The sequence below is a fragment of the Botryllus schlosseri genome, chromosome 7 (assembly GCF_051294905.1).
Source record: "Botryllus schlosseri isolate E-star chromosome 7, Bs_hap1, whole genome shotgun sequence".
In the NCBI taxonomy this organism is placed as follows: Eukaryota; Metazoa; Chordata; class Ascidiacea; order Stolidobranchia; family Styelidae; genus Botryllus; species Botryllus schlosseri.
The window spans coordinates 18,483,535-18,500,585 of record NC_137242.1 but is presented as its reverse complement, the minus strand read 5'-3'; the positions used below and the strand labels follow the sequence as shown (position 1 = coordinate 18,500,585).

Sequence of the window (17,051 nt, the reverse complement as noted above, 5' to 3'; positions counted from 1 at the left end):
AAATTAAACACATATGAGTATTGTAGTTAAGTTTTCAGCGACAAATTTGATAGCTCTATACTCCTCTTTCATATTGGTAAATTGACCAATTGATACAGAAGAATATGCATTTGCGTTGTGCAAAAGTACAATTTTTAGGCTTGACAAACAGCTTTTTTGACAAACAATTATTTCGCACCTGGTCATGTTAATATTGATAGAATGGCATAGAACGACATGAGGGTTCTTCACAGACAAATATCTATTTATGCGCAGTATAAAATTAGAAAAAAATACAATTTTCCTCCTATCAAGTAAAATATTCAAGGGCAAATACATTAATTTTGCACTTTTTTAGGAGAGCTTCTTGGAGGTACAGAACTTCAATATACAATTAAATAGTATATTCATATTGAAATGAACCCGAATATTTTCGGCTGACACTCGTCAGGGGTAATCGTCAGCAACTAGTAGAGAATTGGAAAGAACATTGTATATCAACAATCGTATCACAAAATATGACGTCACCAGCATGAAATTTCGAATGAGAGAGCGTTCAATGTACTATTTTTAGGTGATACACGAACTCCTTTTGTTGACAGAGTTTTGGTTGGTGTATTTTGATAAAAGTTGATTCCAAGGCACACAAATGGAATTGTGAACGGCCTCGACCTACGATTCGAAATCGGTCGTCTCGATAATTATTCGCACAAATCGGATTATCCAACAGATGTTTGCCGATGGCAGAATTAATTGCCTTTGATCGATCAGCATCAATCTTAAGTGGATGAGTTAAGGGTGAGCTTTTCACATCGCATGACGCACGTGTTCTGATAAATCTGGGGACATGTTGGTTTATGCGGTCCTGCAGACGTCTTGACGTTCTTCCCACGTAGCCACAATCACAGTGGCACCTATATTCGTACACTACATTACTTTGTTGAAGTGCAGGAAGCACGTCTTTGCGTGTTGAAGGAAGCAGTTGTGTTGTTGTAAAAATCACATTGGTTTTGACTGTATCGTAACATTTACCGACAGCAGAAATCAATTGTTTTTCAAAGCGGGTGGAAATGGGGCCAATCCAAGGTAGATGGATATAAACATCTTTTATTGTTCGTGCGGTGGGCTCTGTTCGTTTTTCTGCGTTGAATTGCGTTAATTTCCTCTCCATGCCGCGGCTGATGACGTGTTCAGGGTAACCGTTATCAAGTAAGATTTTTCGGATGTGGTCAAGTTCTAAACTCAGTTTGTTACCCGAACATATCATCAACGCTCTATGCACGAGTGTGCCTATGAGGTTAATTTTTCTGCGCCGAGGACTAAATGAATTCCAGCGAAGGTATTGGCCTGTGAATGTCGGTTTTCTGAAAACAGACGTTTCAAATTTGTTGGTATTGCGCTTTTCAACTAATACGTCCAGAAATGATAATGAGTTATTGCGTTCTTTTTCTATTGTGAATTGCAAGGCCGGGTGAAGCGAGTTTAAGCGAATGAGAAATTGGTCACACTCCGATTCATTCCTGAAAATGACAAATGTATCATCTACGTATCGGCGGTACAATAGTGGTTTGGCGGACTCACGCTGGGACAGAAGCTCGCCCTCGTAATACCCTACGAAAATGTTGGCCATAAACCAACATGTCCCCAGATTTATCAGAACACGTGTGTCACGCGATGTGAAAAGCTCACCCTTAACTCATCCACTTAAGATTGATGCTGATCGATCAAAGGCAATTAATTCTGCCATCGGCAAACATCTGTTGGATAATCCGATTTGTGCGAATAATTATCGAGACGACCGATTTCGAATCGTAGGTCGAGGCCGTTCACAATTCCATTTGTGTGCCTTGGAATCAACTTTTATCAAAATACACCAACCAAAACTCTGTCAACAAAAGGAGTTCGTGTATCACCTAAAAATAGTACATTGAACGCTCTCTCATTCGAAATTTCATGCTGGTGACGTCATATTTTGTGATACGATTGTTGATATACAATGTTCTTTCCAATTTTCTACTAGTTGCTGACGATTACCCCTGACGAGTGTCAGCCGAAAATATTCGGGTTCATTTCAATATGAATATACTATTTAATTGCTTTTTTCGGAGTACAAATATTTTCTGAACAAGAGTCAATCTGGCAAAACTAATGTGATATTAGTAATCAGCAACCTCGAAAACCCCAGAAACGTCTCTAAGATTTTCTGCCAATTTTTTAAAAAATTTGTTGACCAGTGTTATAGGCAAAACGGTTTCCTAGATATCTCCTCTTATCCCAGATTATTGGTTTAAGTAATGAAGGTGCATGAGTTAGCCAGACCAGCCTAATGAATGCAAAAAAAACTAATGATTGAAGAGCACTGCACGGCAATAAAGTACATTGTGCATAATAACTTATGATCTATGTCCTATACCTGTCTGACGTTTTCGAAAGCGATAGCCACTTCGATGCATATTACATATGCACTTCTGAAATATAGATACATGCATTAAATACTGGGTGTGTAGATTCAAATTGTAGCTTTTGTACTCATAGAGTAGGTTACACCAAGAAATGCCATATGCGGATATACATACATAAATGAAAAACGATATATTTTCAGACTAAAGCGAACCAGTCATTTAAATTGTCATTTTAGGATTCAGCGCTGTAAAATTGATAAGCGACCCCTTTCTTTTCGGAAGCAAACAACTTTTAAAAATTGTTGGACATTGTTTTGCGGTTCTTGAATATAGAGGATGAAATTTTTTAAAAATTGTTGGACATTGTTTTGCGGTTCTTGAATATAGAGGATGACATTGTAGTGCGTTACAGGTGCAGCAACTGTGAAGATAAAATGGATACAATTGGAAAGCTGAATGACATGGGACAAGACTTGTTTGATGATGGAATAACAGTCATCGTTTTTATTATAAGTTCAAACGACCATTGTATGGAAATTATGGCGGTACGTGTTGTTGCATATATTGTAATACCTCTGAACTCCCTTTAATTTGAAACTAAGATGATAGTTACTATGCCAAGGTTGTGGGCGTGTGAACATGATAGTTGATGCAATATTCTCTGTGAACACGACCTATTGCGTCATGTGACGTCGTTTTCCAATTCCCATACCCGTTTGAATTGCACATCATACTTCAGGGAGTGAGTAGTTATCAGAAATCTCATCACTAGTTAAGTTTATAATGAGATGAACTCACAGTGTGTTGTTCCAACGTTATTACAGTGTTTCCCAACAATCTTACGCTACACTCCCTTAAGCAAAGACCCAGGTCCAAAACACCCCCTCACAACTAACCCCGAAAATAAATATTTTAGTTATGGCCCACATGACCTACTTTGGACCTTATGACCTTTTTAGGTTGATCCAATTGAAAGGCAGCACGTTAAACGTTAGGTCAAAGTTTCATCTCAATCAGGGAATGAAATAAAATGATATCTCAATTCCAATGTCATCGTACATCGTGTGGTGCAACCCCGCAAATCCGTCGAATAGCCAGCAATCGCCAGAAATCAAATTATGACAAAGGGCTTAATTTCAAATAATGTTCTGCGGATATTATCACGCTAGTCTTCCGCATTTTATTCTTAGACAGGCCTACTTATGACATTATACCACTACGTGACAGCATTTTTGTTTTGCTCGATTTTTTTCATGCAAATCTATGTTTCAGTGTCACTGAGCTCGGAAATCCAAATATGTTTTCGTATCATCGATACGTTTCAATTTATCGCACACCCCTTCATTTTTTCTGAAAGTTACCAAATTTCATAGGTATGTGTGTAAAAAGCTATATATACCAACTAGGAGTCAAATATTAATAAGTAATATATTGCAGGCTTGAAGTGAGCTTTCACATGATATGTTACTCTTCCATTTTCGTGAAGACAAAATTGTGCTAGAAATATTTGAAATTAACGCTACGCCTATATGTTTTTGAAAAGTATTGGGTGCCAAATCTGGTTCTCACCCATGACCCCATATGTTGGGGAATTGAGTATCAAATCAGCATCAATAGCTTATTTTATTCTGTGATTCGACACTATACATGTATCTTAACCACATGGCAACGCTGTTTTATAGCCGTTACTGTTGAATGCAATGTCAAAGGAATCGAATTTCATGGTAGGGTTGCGCAAAATGGCCGTTTATGGAATGTAATACCTTTGCGGTCGGGGCTATATTTAGACTAAATTAATTTTGTATCAATCAGCGCTAGAGACAAGACTAACCCTAAATTCTCATGTAATTTGCCTTTAAAAGTGATCTGGGATTACGAATTTCTTCATTGTGTGCATCCCTCGTCCATCTGCGAGATAGTGATTATTGCGGGATCTTACATCCAGCATGAAGTTCCAAATACAGTGGTAGAGAAAAGTAAGACGTAGAAGTTGAATCAAAATATTCGACTAATGTTAACTGGCATCATTATAACGCCCCGTTTTGTGGTGTATTCGCAGTGGCAAGATTCGCTATAAAAACAAGTGCAGCTTGCTTGGATAAGTAGGTGCTTTCCCTCCCTTGATCTTCCGATACTTGACTATATGTTTATCATACATAAGTAATAACACTCGTCACAAGGGAGTGAATGATCGGGTGATAGCGGAGAAATAATGTCATTATCGTAATCAGCGCCCTAAAATTAGCCAGAAACATAAATATTGGTAAAACAATATATTCTCACCTCTGTAAACAGCTGGAATAGATGTTTGTTTTCCTTTCCCAGCTTCATTTCCCTTGTAGCCAGAATTTCAGTGGTAATAATGAAATCAAATATAAGGGAACCAAACACACCCCGAAGATGAAATTATATTTGCATTGACGACAGAGAGTTCAAATTTTGATTGAATATACTCGGGAATTACGTAAAAGGAATGGTCTCGAACTTTGATATATGACGAATGCAATCTTATGAAGAACTATATTTTGATTTTACATTCCACTATCATAATTTTCACCTAGCTCAGTGGTTGCCAAACTTTTTCAGCTCGCGGCACATTAGAAAAATTCTAAAACGCTCGTGGAACACTTAGAAAAGAAGAAAAGCTGCTTCAAAAATTTTGTTATCACATTTTATCGTTTGTTCATAAGTACATAGACGACTGAAACGACGTTGCATTCTTGCCAAAATTACCAGCATTTAGTCACCAATTTTAAAAGGTCTCTCTCGGTCACAACTATGTTCATTCCATGTTCACATTTAGGACCAAACAGCATGTTGCTTTGTCATCCGTACCCGACAAGGAACCTGATCATGCACCCCCATAGGGTGTCTAACCTAACCTATCTCTTTCTTCTACGAATAGTTTCATAACTATACTGTATACATGCAATTCACAAATAGGCACACACTCATGCCATGGCGAACGAAATGCGGTTTTACGCAATTCACGAACGAGGCGCATTTACCGGTGGAGATGATGGGGGTGATGATTTCGAAAATTTAGGGCACGTCATTGTGCATCAACATGCAGAATCGTTCATGCCATACGGTCAATACTATTACTGAGTCGAAATGCCGGTCCCATATTGCCCCAAACCAGCCGATAAAGAATAAAGCATCCCAACTGCCTCAAGGGCTAGCCTAACAACAATATATTGGTTCTTATAATTGCGAGAGCCAAGTCTCAACTGCGAATATTAAGTATTTTAGAACAGGGGTTGTACCGATATGAAAGTAAGGAATACCAGTCAGACTAAGTCGCGCCTAATTAGGTCGAGCGCGAAAAAAATTCCAAGATGAGTATGAGTATTATGCTGTCTGCAAAAAGATTATGCTTTATGTTGATTTGCGAAATTATTTTGGCCCACCTTCGAATTTGGATCATTTCAAATTAAGGGGTAGTGGCAATGCCGTTACGGCCGCGTTCACATAACTGTGAAGATGGAATAACAAAAGTAATTAGCTCGATATTGCACCCATATCAAGGCACATAATTTGAAAGCAGACAGACGAAACTCATTCCCTTTTTTAAGAGGGCAATTTCGTAAATCAATCAGTTTTTTTTTTCTGGAGAAAGATTACCCGTTTAATAACTTACAAATGGATCACCTATATACCTAAAGTTATTAACAGCGGATTGTGGAAACATTGTTGCAGTGCGATTGGAACTTCAGACAATATACCCATGATTTGGGGAAGGATTTTTTGTTTACGAATTGATTCATTAGAATATTCAACAATTATTTTCCAACATTACTAAAAATTTCGCAGCACACCGGCACACAGATTGGAATAGATCGAGAAACATTGACATGTGGGCTAACGCAAACCTCAATGGAGTTTCCGACCACATTTAAACTGCCACTTGTGTAATATTTTGATATTTCTTTCTAGGGACTTGATCATGGCAAGGAATGCTTCCAAGAGTTCCGTATTGATAAGTGGGTGGATTTGGATATGACAATTGCTATGCTGGATGAAACAGACTGGGATGGAGAATGGTTGTTAGGTCCACCGTGTTATTAGAAGAGCCTGACACACACGAGGCGACACCTTGCTGTAAAGTTTTTACGAAACCTGTAAAAATATATTGAACCAAGTGTCGCATAAGCTAAGATATCTAATGATAAATACTATTTCGTGGATTTCTTTACATAAGCCAATGTTAAGATGTCACTTGTATAATCGTGTGGTTCGCATTGCATACTAATATGTTTTTTTATTTCTGCATCACATTTTATTCTCCGCTAGCATGGAGCAAATGTCATCATAACACCTGGCGTAACCGGCCTGCTATGAAGCCATAGCGACTCCGATATCTACGCCTGGCACGTTAAGCCATGCGAGCAGTAGAGTGCATGGTAACAGATGAGTTCATATTATGCTCTGTTTTTAAGCGATTGTTGCATATATTTGTTGCCTGCATGAGTTACACTATATCCATTGACACTGCAAGTCTTTCAGCGGGGAATCGTGTTATATCAGTTAGACAGAACAACTACTGAACGGTTGGACTACGCGTGGTAGTCATGATAAACTAAATATCAAGTTCATAGTCTTTAATCTTCAGCGTTCTTCAGAACAACATCATAATGTAGAGGTGGGCAATTACTTTTTCCAGCGGGCCAAATATGAAGCTGCATATACGATGGCGAGCCGTTACAAAAGTTGAGACTACGTTCTGTGGCGTGCAGTTATATTTCTAAATTGGAAGCAGTGAACTACATTGTTAACGCATGCTGCTATGTGGATGCCTTAATAATAGGCTGCGTCAATACTTCTGTGTGATTTGGTAAAATATCAATGTTGTTCTGTTAGCTTCGCTATAGCTGCTCCGCATCAGTCGACTGTATTTCTCACACTTACACGACACGCGTAGGCTATGTAATCAATGCACATAAATAAACTAGACTTTAACGTAAACGCATATCCGGATCAGTTTATACTGTAGTTTCTGTCCACACATAAACATTGCTAAAAGTATTTCATAGTCGCGCTGTCATAATAGATATTTCCGACTAATTTGTCTTGAATCATTTCTATATGATTGATATTGATATTGCTTAAACTCAGGTACATGAAATGCGGCCGTGAATAGCGGAAATGTTGAGCAAACCTGACCTAGACCGTGTGTCGCTCAGTGGTGGTAAAAGTAGTTAAGAAAGCTACTCAAGTAAAAATAGAAGTAGCGACGCAACAATCTACACAAGTACAAGTAGAAGTGGTACTTTTAAAAGCAACCTAATACTACTAGAAGTAGAATAAATATTTACTGTCTTTAATCTACTCAAATGGTGAGTAGTTGTGAAAACTGTCGTAATTCGTTTACTTTACATGAACCGCCAAAAGCTGCAAATTGAGCTATGCGGAAGGAGTAGAGAGATTGATTCATATTGATGCATTCCAGGATGTATCAATCTCCACAGAATAAGCATTCGCAGCATCGTGTGATGCATATGATAGTATTGATATGAAAATGCGATACTAATCGTTTGTTTACTTGAACACCCCGTTTTAAAAAATATAATGGCATAGTGCCCTCCCCCATAATTATGACCCGTAGTTTAGACAAAGACCAATACGGAGAAGTTTTATCGCACACGGTGTTAACTATTTGCGCGATTAGTATGCGTTAGTAAAAATATAGCGTATCGTAACAATGTCAAATAGTGTAGCTTTATTTTCGGAAAATAGGGGTATAAGTAATTATAGTAAGTTAAGTATAAGATTAGTTTCTGGTCTCGAAACAAAAAACTGAAACTAATTAGAACTCAAAGTCCGATACTACGAATAGACAAAGAAATATAAATACTACTTATAACAAGCGTAAAATTTAATTCATGTCTTTTGTCCAGAAAGCTCCAACGGTGGTCTGCTAAAATAAGTTTAACGCTCGGAATAGATAGATACCACTTTCCCGATTAGTAAACGCCATGGGCTGCGAGATAACGATGTTATATGTCAGGGATGGCCAACCTCCGGCCGTAGAAGAACATTTGTGCGGCCGTGGTCACGTAATTCAATTAGTATGTACAGATGTCAACAGCAGAAAAAATGATGGGTCCATATTGAAATGCCAACTTGGAATCGTGTCTTCCTCACGAAAGAAATTTGTTTCTGGTGCGTTTGGACGATTTATATATCTTTATACTCCACCATCAATCCTGCTGGGCATGCAACAGCCTGCAACAAAGTAACTAGTTACAACTAACGAAGATACATCATCATTTGTAACCGGCCCTAAATTTCCAAAAACAAATCCTATACATCAACTCTACCGGGGAATCTGATCACATGCGCTGAGAAAGGATAAATGTTTGATAGTAATTTGTGAAACGACTAATCAAAGACGAACTCATACGTGAATGTGAAAATTTTTGTACAAATGATAACTGTAGGCTAGTGATAAACAGCAACAAAATTACTTTTCTTGGAAATACCAGCATTCTATTTATGTAGAAATTGAGTTGACTTTTATTATTTCAAAGCTAATTATTCAACTGTATTTCACATCAGCGAGTGCTAAAAATCCATTTAGACCTGTGGTTCTTAACCTTTTTTTCGCCAGCGCCCCGTTTCAAAAATTATCGTGCTCTAGCGGCCCCACCCCATATTGTAAGGACTGTATTAAAGACAATGGGTAAGAGGGATGGCCGTACCAGCAGTTTGTCAGCACCCCTAAAAAAACGATTGTCTTGCGCACCATAGCGTGATAAACCAAACTTCTGGGGCTTCGCCCCCAAGAACCCCGTCGCGTGATTTCGATGGTCAGCAAAGTTTGTGTGGCCTGGTCACCATAGGCAACAAATTTTGTATATTGCCTGAATGAATAGGTGGTAATGGCATATATATGTCGCTACAAACTTTTTATCGTCTCAGCCCATGTAATCAGATTTATCAGTGGCGCTGAGTGAGCTGTTGCCTTGGAAAATGAAGGTCTTGTAATTATTAATTTAACATATTCGAGCGTGCCGGCTGGTACAATTACTTCGTTGTATGTTGTTATTTTGTTACCTCTTGTCGGCTATATAGTCAAGAGATATTGAAACACATAAACGTATTAAACTAAAGTAATCACACGATTTAAAATTGCTATTTCGTCACTGGCAAATAATTTTCTCTGATGGTTAGATGTTATTTGTAATGTGGGCTGCAGATTGCGACGACATGATAATTCGGCACGAGCGATTTAAGCAACTATGGACAATTAGACTTATTTACATCGAAGTTTACGGTCAACATAAAGGCAATCCTCTTCGGCTAAGGTCTTTTCGCCTATGATCTTTTTGGCACATTTCTCGGAGTCCCATATAGGCCGGAAATTCATATGTCTTTGTGCATTGTGGCGTGGAAATGGCTGACGCCGAAATGCCTATTTCCATTTGTTATATTTATGCGAATTTTTTCGTGGTGGAGTCGTCAAAACATGATGTGTAATATATCTTCATTAACTGAAATAATTTAGGGCACTCTTCGAGCTCATCCCTCCCCCGATTGTGGGTTTGGGTTGCAACAGTTTCGGTCCTTGTAAGAGGTCAAAGTCCAGTCGGTTTTTGGGGAACTTCAGTATTGGTAATATTTCGCGCTTTAATCTCGCTCAAGGACCACTCGACTATAATTAACCATACAATAATTGTATGCGGTATTAGGGTTGTTCAGAATTGACCGACTTTCAAAAAGTCTAGGTTTTCAGTCCGTTTCCCATGCCTTATACCTTGAAAACAAATCCTGGCAACTTTTTTTTGTAATTCATCCCCTGCATCCGTGTGCACATTGAGCTGGAAGAATAGCAGCTGAAAATAGGGGATTCCCCTAAAATCTGAGTGTCACGATTTTACCTAGCCTAGTTAAAGTGACATATAACATGGATTTACGCAGCTGTTGCGGTTTGGAGTGCTACAAAACGCCACTATATAAGGCATTCATAGTTCAGGATATCATTTCCATGTCCCACCCAGCCTTAGAACTGCTCAAAACTACCTAAAACTGATAGTCATTCTGTTGGATCACATATCCTACACCCCTCAAACCTACCCGGCACTGTTCATCAATTTCCTGGATCCCCATGTGCAAGAATACAACTGTAAATGTAACATCCACTCACACCCACATAATAAACATCACAGGAAACGAAAACATAAGGCAAAGAAAGAGATCAACTTGGCAAAATATTACATAAATCAGGTGGATGAAATGGTTGCTTTCGAGAAATCTGCATATCTGTTCCGGTGATCTTCCACAGCTTGTAGGAGGCTCGCTCGCTGTTTTTTGTCATCCGTTATGAACGCAGCATTGTCGGTATTCAATTTTACCATACGCTCTGCTTCATCATTAACTACTTCAACAGTATTCACAAATTCTTGAGCAGTCACGAAATCCGGATCAGCATGCCATTCCGAAACTGGAAGACTCAACCAATCATGTTCCACATGTATAGCATCAAATAGAAACCACGATTCTGGTCCAATCAAATCGACCATACTCATTGACTCAGAGACAGAGTCAGAGATCAGACTGAGAGGCATACATCTGCGATATTTTTCAGGGATTGGCATTTTCAGTAATTTAGCAGCCATCGCTTCCTTCAGTTTGTCAGGAATCGTTGGATTAGCTGAGAACGTTGTAAATACCACCTTTTCCTCAGTTAGATACCAATGATGTTTTCGCAATTTCTTGTATGCCACATCAGCAACAGTGAGATCGCATAATGAAAAGTTTTTCATCTCATGAATGAATTTGAGATGATTCCAAGGTGCGTCACATGCAATACCAGTTTTCAACCAAGCTGGAACATAAAACAAAGCAATGAATGTATTGATTCGTTCGAACTTTTCAATGAACTCTTCAGAATAGTCCATTTGCTCACTCCACATGAACATTTTTTGACAGTACAGGACTTGACTCATCCATGTAGCGCTATGAGTAGCACCAGGCTTGCGAAAACGATGATCAACATATTTGTCATCCAAAATCGCCAAGGTGCCTGTTGCACATTCTCTGTAGTCATCTCTTATCAAGACTTCTTTCTGCTTTCCATCATTGGGTTTCATCAGTGGAATTATTTCTTGCTTTGCTTCATCAGCTTTCATCGCCAACCAGCTGCCTTCAATAAACTTCAGCTTCTTGATTTATCAATATGTTTCCACTTCTTCTTGAAGGTATTAAAATCCGTGTTTTCAGGGCCTGTGGTTGTCGATCCAAACAAACACTTCCAAACCTGATGGCGACAGGCATTGTAGTAAACTTTCCTGTTAATCAATTCATCAAGTAACGGAACCGCACCTTTGTTTTTACCAGTGTTTGAGGATGTTGTGTCAAACACAAGAGCTCTACCAGATTTTGTTAAATTCCAAAGTTCTAGCAGTTCAAATGATGCATCAGCCTGTGCTTTTCCTGTAGCACTTTCCAGAGTTTGAATGCCAAGAAGTTTCCCTTTCTTAAATGCGCCGGAATACGCAGACGATGCGAGCACTGCCAAGGCCTCAAATTGATATCCTAGACGACTCTTAGTGCGTTTTCCGTCCCAGTGCAATGCAATGTGCTCTGGGGATTGGTGGATATTTTTTCAAAGATAGATTCGGAAATTTTCAAACGATTTGCAATGCGTCGTCGATAGGTCCCAGATCTTGAAAGATGGAAGTCATTGGGGTTGCCATCGCAAGCTTTAATCAGTGCTGCAGTTATCATGGTAGCGGCATTATCACTGACTTTCAAGCGATCAAAAACCTTGCATAGGTCTTCGTCGCTGAATAGGTTTACAGGAGCTTTTAGAGTCACAAATTTAGCGGAATGACCAGATGTCGACTGTGCAAGTTCAAAATCAGTGCTGTGAGAAGTGTCAGCTACCTTTGAAGATATAGATGAGCTCTCTGTAAATTCACCTTCGCTACTTGATGCTGGTGCAGACTCTCTTGCACTCATGGTCCGTCTCTTTTGTTGCATGCTTTTCGCTTTCAACACTTTATCTTTGCCACCGATCGTTGCTAATCTCGGACCCCTTTGATCCTGATAAAATGCTATGTCTTCACGTTTTTTATCGTCAGAAAGAAGTCTACTTGCTTCAATTGTCGCTATCGCGTCAGGGGCTCCTATATCCCATAGCTTACTCAGTTTGGCTTCAAAGTCGCTTTGTTTTTTGATACATATTGCCGGCCTGCAGTTTTCTTTAGTGACAGCCATTGTTTCCATACTGTTTCCAATCTTTTGGTGGCATTGACTTTTGTGATAGTCTTTATGCCAGCAAGTAACCAAAAACCGATCACTTCATCTACTGCGATCTGGATGTGTGACTTGACTGGTTCATTTTTAAAAAATGAATGCTCTCTCAGGTGTAGCACATATTGCATAACTTGCCTCAGAACGGGCAACTTGGATCCCGTAATGGCTTCCTCAGATGGCCCAACTAAGAAATGCTGTGTCTGCGATCGTGTTCTTCTAGCTTTCTTCGGTACTGCTGCACTAGATGACGATTTTCTTTTTTTTTCAGACATTTCGCACTACAGCTAATCCTAGAAAAACAGATATACATAAACTCAGTCAAGCAACAAAGAATAGTGGAAAACATTTCAGTTCTTTTAGAGTTTTAGGTAGAACACATACTGCATAACTTGCACAGGAGTAGCCAGATTAGATCTAGTTATAGATTATCGAAGATAGTTATTCCTAAATTGGAAAAACTCATACCAGTATATTGATATCTTGGGATAAAACAAAAAATTTAGAGCAACCGACTGGCGGTTTTCCCCAGTCACTGGAATAGACATTTGCAAGCTTTGTTTCTATCCCAGTAGAAAGGAAAAGAGTATCAGGTCTATTATATCAAGTAGTTGTATACTGCTATAATACTATGTTCACTAATCACGCGCTAAACTCGCTAATAGCATGAGTCAAAACGCCGCCTGATAAGTCCTGCACCTCAATCGTAAACACAGTCCATCAACAACAAAGCAGCAAGGCCCCTGACTAATCAATGATCCCCATTTCACAGCCGTGCTCAGCGCTTCATCAGCGCTAGAACATACGCGTCACGTCAGTGAGAACACACGCCATTCCTGTCGAGTCACTGACAACGGGGGAATCCCCTAATTCCGAAGAAATTTTTAGGTGCATGAAAAAACGGCAATGTGCACACGGATGCAGGGGGTGAATTACAAAAAAAAGTTGCCAGAATTTGTTTTTAAGGTATAAGGCATGGGAAACGGACTGAAAACCTAGACTTTTTGAAAGTCGGTCAATTCTGAACAACCCTAATGTGGTATATTTGGGGTCTAATCAAAGTTGTTATAACAAAAATCGGGTAGGCCTACGGTCTCATGCCATGTGGTTCGAACCATCCCGAATTCACATCTGAGATTGGCAATACGGGGAAATTAATGGTATTGGGTTTTGTTTTAGTGCTTTGTGTGACTAAGTATACTTATATACCTATAAGTCAACTGAGAATGGGATGCATATATCTGTTCACATTGAATTTAGTACTGTACCCAGTTAATAATTTTATCATGAATGTATACCAAACAAAACAACTCATATTACATGACGTTCATGTGAGGTTGTGGACCACAACACTAGATAGTACAATCCTTTATGATACAATGAAGAAATATCATGACGATTTAATTTTGTAGCTCTCAAATACAAGTATATTTAGTTATTCATTTAGTGCACAAAGCTTCAAAACATATTTATGTACAGGGGCTCTCACTATCAAAAGTGATATAAAGTGTCTCATCCTTCTTCGATTTCCACACGCTGTGCGCTGCAGGATAACACCTAGTTCGAAACACTTAGTTGAAAATAACCCTAACAAGCGTGACGACAGTGTTTTAAAGGGAAATTGGTGATTTTAAAGTACGCACAATTCATTTTACATGAGTTATAATAACCCACTATATTTATGAAAACATATGTAGCAAACATGGTCGCGTAGCGCGAGCACAAATTTCAGGGTTTGACACGTTTTGTGGAAGGTTAATTTGTTCTGAATACTCATTAAGGATATGTCCCACTACTACATTACCTACCGCAAAGCCATATTTCTTCAGCGCCCCCCCATATCGCCCCCTGAGCGTATCCGCCCCCTTCAAATTTTCCAGCGGCCCTTGGGGGCGCTGGAGGCAAGGTTAAGAACCACTGATTTAGACAAAGAAAGGTGGTGGCGAATGTAATAATAAGGCACACGTTTCCAACGACACATTTAAGTATGATCCCATCAATATCTGCAAAACAAGGATAGAGAACAGTGTTTCAGACAAGGATTTTCTGGCACCTGTTGTCATCCGTTGTGAGACAGCTAGCATGCACAAAATGGATATGCCAGCAAGACAAAGATTGGCTGACGGCTCAAGTTGACTCTAACATGCTGGACATAAGCAATTTGGTATGGCGAATTCAAAATAGCGACGATAATTCAGGTGAAATCCAAGCATGATATAGCACAGCAACATTATTTGACATGAGAAGATATGATCAAACTGGCCAGGTTGGAATCCTGACACATCTAGCTCTAGCATAATGTATTTGGTGTGACAAGACGGTTCATACTGTCAGGCCTAGGTATAATGAGCAAAATGTCTGGTGTGCTGTACAGTGTGCACAAGACACCGATTCCATGTTGGCCCGCAAGTAGTTATATAGATCGGTCTGGGTGTGCCTGGGGCTCTTATGGGCGCGGTCGCATGCGGCTGGAAAACCGGGGGTGGCACGCGGCTCCTTATGCCTTATGGGCCCGCTCGCATGCGGCTATTGCGTCTTATGGCCCCTCTCGCACGGTAACTCTTTTCAGTATAGCGATCGCTCGCACGCGGCTGGGAAACTCGTGTTGGCATGCGGCTCTTATGTCTTATGGGTGCGTTGGCATGCGGCTATTGCGTCTTGTGGTCGCGCGGTAACCCTTTTCAGTATAGGGATCGGTCGCAAGCGGCTTCGTTGTTGGCATGTCGTACTTCGTGTTGAATATGTATCAAGTAAATAGTCATGTGATTGGTCCTTAGGTAATGTGTATATTCCAAATTACGGCGAGTACGACAATGATATATCGTTATTCTTATGGACGCGGCGATGATTCGTACTTTCAGGCATCTCTCGACCGGTGTTGAAAATGTATCAAGTAAATAGTCATGTGAATGAATCTTTGTTAATGTGTATATCGTGAAAACTCGTGGTCGTGACTCGCCTTTTTTGCTATAGGCGGTGGCGGTGATTCGCCTGTCGTGTATTCTCACGGGATCTGTGGTGACTCGCCATGTGTTCTTATGGGTGCGGTCGCATGCGGCTGGAAAACCGGGGGTGGCATGCGGCTCCTTATGCCTTATGGGCCCGCTCGCATGCGGCTATTGCGTCTTATGGCCCCTCTCGCACGGTAACTCTTTTCAGTATAGCGATCGCTCGCACGCGGCTGGGAAACTCGTGTTGGCATGCGGCTCTTATGTCTTATGGGTGCGTTGGCATGCGGCTATTGCGTCTTGTGGTCGCGCGGTAACCCTTTTCAGTATAGGGATCGGTCGCAAGCGGCTTCGTTGTTGGCATGTCGTACTTCGTGTTGAATATGTATCAAGTAAATAGTCATGTGATTGGTCCTTAGGTAATGTGTATATTCCAAATTACGGCGAGTACGACAATGATATATCGTTATTCTTATGGACGCGGCGATGATTCGTACTTTCAGGCATCTCTCGACCGGTGTTGAATATGTATCAAGTAAATAGTCATGTGAATGAATCTTTGTTAATGTGTATATCGTGAAAACTCGTGGTCGTGACTCGCCTTTTTTGCTATAGGCGGTGGCGGTGATTCGCCTGTCGTGTATTCTCACGGGATCTGTGGTGACTCGCCATGTGTTCTTATGGGTGCGGTCGCATGCGGCTATTGCGTCTTATGGCGGGGGTGGCGAGCGGCTATTGATGCTAACACGAAACCCGGGGTGGCGAGCGGCACTTATTTCTTATGGCGGGGGTCGCAAGCGGCTCTTATTTCTTATGGCGGGGATCGCAAGCGGCTCTTATGTCTTATGGCGGGGCGGCATGCGGCTATTGCGTCTTATGGATGCGGCGATGATTCGTACTTTCGGGTATAGGCGGCGTGCTAACGTGAAAACCGGGAAGTGGCATGCTAATGTTTTTAGGTACACGCGCGGCGACATGCTATCGATGATAATGTGTCTGTCATGTATTCTTACGGGATCTCTGGTGATGTGCCATTGTTTCTTATGGGTGCGACGGCATATCGTACTTTCGGATATAGGAATCTCTCACACGGTGTTGAATATGTATCAAGTAAATAGTCACGAGTATCGCTAAACAGGAAATTCACTAAACCGCAGTGCAATGTGCGACTTTGGAAAACAGATGTTCGCGACCGCGTTTTGATATTTGTGACCCACTAAATACATCCGTTTTGGAAACGCGTCCTGTTGTGAGGATTTCGAGTGCGCACTATCGTATCGATTATTACACTAATCCAGTCAGTACTATTACATGCAGGAGTATTCAGTATTCAGCAGCGACACGAAAAGCGACCAACAAGTAACCGCACTCGTAAATTAACACCTCAAAAAGTGTAAAATAGATTGCAAATCCCGCGATCGCTAACAAGATAATGGCTCTGGCATAACCATTTTTAGTGACTTGG

The 17,051-nt window shown here is 40.3% G+C and overlaps 1 long non-coding RNA gene across 1 annotated transcript in view; it reads right to left on the bottom strand.

The window, feature by feature from the left end:
• Window positions 1–1,012: 1,012 nt before the first annotated feature.
• Window positions 1,013–17,051, bottom strand: part of LOC145442367 (uncharacterized) — a 30,028-nt gene continuing 13,989 nt past the window's right edge. The window contains exon 2 of the long non-coding RNA XR_013916043.1: window positions 1,013–8,606. This is a non-coding gene — a long non-coding RNA (uncharacterized LOC145442367). The remainder of the gene's footprint in view (window positions 8,607–17,051) is intronic.